The sequence below is a fragment of the Poecilia reticulata genome, linkage group LG14, assembly GCF_000633615.1.
Source record: "Poecilia reticulata strain Guanapo linkage group LG14, Guppy_female_1.0+MT, whole genome shotgun sequence".
NCBI lineage: Eukaryota > Metazoa > Chordata > Actinopteri > Cyprinodontiformes > Poeciliidae > Poecilia > Poecilia reticulata.
The window spans coordinates 6,910,196-6,915,241 of NC_024344.1; positions in this window are offsets into that span (position 1 = coordinate 6,910,196).

Consider the following 5,046-nt stretch of genomic DNA (forward strand, 5'->3'; position numbering starts at 1 on the left):
TTATGTGACTTGCTTATTCAAGTAAAGGTTCTAAAAACAACTACCTGTAATCAGGACTAATTCTTCAACATAAAGGCTTTTCTCATTTCCCAAAAAAAGACAAGAAAAAGGATAGCAAACATTGGTACCAACAGGCTATATAACTAATGAATTGTGCAATTATTGCCCACAATATTCATCTATCATCATTCTCTGCTTTACAGCCAATATTTGAATTTTCTAACTTTTTTTGCTTCCAAATGAATATCATGGTAACAAGAACACCTGGCTATCAAAGCTTTTAAAAAGAGGCTGAATTTTACTGGTTACTCCACCATTCAACCCCTTCCCTTGAATGAAAAAGTTTTAATGCTTTTTCGTTAAAGATGATGGGTTTTAGAGCACAGCAGGGCATAGATCAGTGATGGCTTTGGCTCTAACGGGATGGCAACCCTCACGCAGAGAAACACTAGCTTCTTCAATTTGCAGGTCATGATGCCAATTTCAGCACATTCTTGTTTGAAGAGGTAAGTGCATCTGTCAAAGTTGAAGAAACCGTGACACTATTCTTGTTGCTGATTGCTTTGTAACTCATTCCTTTACTAAAGATAAAAACAGAAAGCTCTGAGAGGCCATGAAGACGTTTCAAATAATCAGATATTTTGTCCTGTACAGAGGAGTCAGTTTTTGCTTTTCGATTTGAACTCCTTCCCATCTGAAGTTTTGCTTACAATATAATTTATTGGTCTTATCATCTACAGAATCTGTAGTTATGTGAACAAAATCTAATTTGACTGACATAAAATGATGTAAATGCATCCCTCCCTAACACGCTGATATTTTAGATGTTCTGTTATCTTTCCTGGAGAAGCTAGGCTATTGTGGTATATCATTTTTCCCTTCAGAAATGGTTGATAAGAAATTGACTGAGAATGATGAGTCAGTCACATTATCCACAGTAAAAGGAGTGGAATAGTCTAAAAGGCCACTCAGCAGGGAAGACGTAGATACCTAAAAAAGTTGAATTTAAAAAATGACAGGTATGAATTTGCCAACACACAGAGGGCCAGATGTCTTAAATTGTGGGAACATATATGATGCAACCAAATCTGAAGTGCTTTGCCATCTTGACCATTGTTACATTACGTATGAAAAAGAGGACAGCATAGTAAGTACAAAGGTGTCGGCATCGTGGCATGTGTGAGCAAAAGGGACGGCTTCACTTCTCACCATCCTAAGGAAAGAACATAATGTTGACACATTTAAACATCTAATTACCCACGCAGTTTAAAAGAAAATTTAACCTAATATCAAGTACACTTTTTTTAGGAATTTGCTAACAGATTCTTTAAGCATTTAGTAAATAAGAAGCCAACACATGGCCATATCCTATCAGTGGTTCTTTATACATTACTTTGCCTCCTTACTACTGTGACATTAAAACTGAGATTTCTTGACAGATATCAGAAACATTAAATCATCTTTTTTTTATATATAAAAAAAAAGGTAAAACTAAAGTTTAATATTGAGTGTGTCATAATGGGTTGAAGCTTCTTGACCCACATGCAGAATCACAGAGACACGGTATTCACTCATTGAAAAAAAGAAATCTGGAGGGCTCAGGGAGGAACAGCAATGTTTGGAACGGGTGGAAAATTATTAAATTTGGCAGAAATAAGGAGGCCGAAAAGTAGGTGAATAAAATAATGAGTGGCGTTTACTGGATAAGTGTAAAGGAAAGGAATCGGTTGAATTTTGTGGATCCCGAGGGAGAATTTGTAAATGAAAGTTGGAGCAGAATCCAAGGACTGTTGGAGAACAACTGAGAGGAGCGCCAGTGGTTGAGGAGATCTTTTTTGATCAACCTTGAAGACAAGACTCCAGAACCAGAGATCGTATTTCACGTGGAAGCTCAGAAGGCGTAAGGTAGGTAGCAGGTATGAACATCCAAAAACTTAAATAACTTGAGGGAAAAAAGTATGTAAAGGCGGCTGACTTAACTAACAATGTTTGGTCATCAGATGAAGAGGAGTTGTCTTGCAGCTTCTTTTAACCTCACAGCCAGATGTGGAGCTCGTTGTCAGGTGTGTGGATTGTAGTGACCCTGACACATCCACTTGCTAGGTACTCAAAGAGAGAAGAGTCACACTCACAAATACACACTCACCTGGACCGGCCCTAGCCTGTATGGATTCCCAGGTGAGATTTTATGTATCCACCCCTGACCCGATCACTTAGAAGATATGGCCAGTCAGCAGGGTCTATAGGTACACTCTTTATTTCTGATCAATGAACTCCTGCGAGGTAAAGGCAACGGGAGCGGCGCTTAATGCAGCAGCTGGACTAATCAGACCCTGTGAGGTTGAGTCAACAGGGGGAGCGCTTTGTGGTGCTGCAGAAGGCCCATGGGTGGGATTTAAATATCCGAATGATGCATCGGAGGAGAAAAAGGGAGAATAATTCTATAAAGACAAGTAAAAAATAAGAAATTTGTTATGTTCACTGTTCTGTACATGTACAATACATACTGTATTCTCTGAGATGTAACTTGAATCGGATTAAAGTGATCACAATGAGATGCAGTTAATTCAATGAAGCAGTAAAGTTTAATAGTGTATGGAAATGCAATGAGCTGTTTACAAACCTCCAAGTGATTGTTTTATTGATAAAGCAAGTTACAACAGGGTGGATTATACATAATATTACATAAACATAAAACTAAATATCCATTTGTTTGATTGACTCTTGAGAGCGAAGGGATCAGCAGAGCCTGACACCACTTGAAGAGCAATACATACCATCTCTAGAAGGGATGTTTTAGTGCATACCATAAATATCTATTTGTTAAAAGAAATTCATGGACTACTTTGTGTTGGTTTATCCCAAAAATCTTGATTAAATACATAGTTTGTGACGATAACATGTCAAAATGGGGAAAAGCTGAATGAACCATGTATTTTTTTTACAAAGCACAGCACATATACTGCTCCTACATTGCACTAATTGGAGGCTCTGTCTGTTGAATCACCCTATGTGTGATTCAACAGTGCATCTAAAAATGTTCTATTTTCTCTGAAAAACACCCATATACACTTACATATTAGCTACAAACTCAAACTGCTCTTTTCAAATAATTTATTTATAGAATACATGAGGGTAGTATACATTAGGGGAAAAACTGTAGAGTTGACATAGCATGTATGCATAGCTTTGCCCTGATAGGCTGAAAAATAAAACTGCTTTTTTTTAATGGAAGGAAGAATAGGTAAGTTGCCAAATTGTCCATTTACCTTTAGCTGTTGTTGCCGCTGCAAGACTCTAATAGGAATAGGAATAAGTAAAAGTGCTGAGAGAGTAATTTTGAGAATGGCATTAGTTAATTAGACACTTATGGACTTGGAATTTGAAAACATGACATTTCTTGGAGTGATTCCACACATAGCCAACCATTAGTTTGTATACCTTAAGAAACAGATGAAGTGCTGAACTGAATTTGTTTGTCATTTATTTTAAAAAAAAGAAAAACATAATAAAAAATAAGAAATATAAAACTTTTTAAAAAATCAAGATATGTTTTAATTTATGAAATTGTGAAAAATTCTCACTTTATGTCTTTTTTATTTTTCCCTTCCTCTTCTCTAAATGTCAGACCCGCCAGATTACCTTGCCGTCGTTCCACCCTCGAACACCCAAACGGAATTGAGGGGAGCCAAGAGGAACCGGAACAATTTGGCTTGATAGCACACCCTCTGCTCAACATTGCTAAGCGACCACCGTGAACTCAATTTCTTGAGCCTTCCCTTACCTAGAGGGTAGAGCTGCTGCGTGAGAGAATGTCCATGTGTACACTTGTGCCCATGTGTGTGAGTCTGCATGGACTGCAGATCCATCTCTCGGGTGAATCATCCCAAAATCTGTCGTAGTTCTGCTCTGTTAGGATTTGGTCCACACTTGTGCAGAGTGTGTGTGCATATCTGTGGTGTTCAGCTTGAAAGAAAGGTCTCTGGCCCAAGTGGAAACCTCAGCTGTGGACAGTCACAGTCACATTACCAATAAATGACATATGATGGAGCATTTTACCATGGTAGCTTATGTGTGTGTGTGTGTGTGTGTGTGCGTGCGTGGATGTGTGCGCGTGCATGGATGTGCGTATGTGTGTGTGTGGTGTATCCATGAGTTATTCATGTAAAAAAATTGTAATGAGTCTCTTTTTAGCACTTGATCTTTGCTTTCCTCCCACTGATTTAGCTTCATTGGCGCCGTGTAGCTGAATATGGCAATCAAACACGGAAATGTAACTTTATTGGACTGGCTAATAATTTCTTCCTGACTGCCAGGAAACAGTTGGCTTATTCAGCTCTGGCTACCTTCTGCTTGAATTGTGCTGGATCTGACTGGATCAGATGATGTATTGCATACAAGTACATAGACATACACACAGACAGGCAGAAAAAAAAAAAACAAGCAGAAAGACTAACAGAGGCAGAACCAGAAAATAGAAAGAGGGAAATATTCTCTTCTCTGGGCTTTAAAATTCATTGCTCAGTCTAACAAATCAAAAGTTACTCTTTTTTATTATAGTGCAAAATATGATATTAGAAAATCTTGTATTTGTTGTGAATATTCAGTTATAATAGAAAAATCAACTGCAAAGCATTCTTGTAGATTGACATCTTATAGCCATAAAAAATACCTTAATGCACCTTGAATTTTTTTTTTTTGGTAGTTTGTCATTTTACAACCACAAACTCAATTATATATTTTTGGTATTGTATACCATCCCCTATATTAATGTATTGTAGAACCATATTTCCTGTGGTGACTATTGCAATTCTTTAAGGGCATGTCTGTACCAACTTTCACATCTAGAGACTGAAATTTCTACCCATTATTCTTTGCCAAATACTCAGTATAGTGACTCTTAACATAACTTTTCAAGCATTATCCTTGATTCTAAATTAGATTTAAGTCTAATGTATTCTCACATATGAATATGCTTTGATCAAAACCATTCCACTATCCTTCCACTGTGGCTCCAGCTGTTTGTATAAGGTTATTAACTTGCTG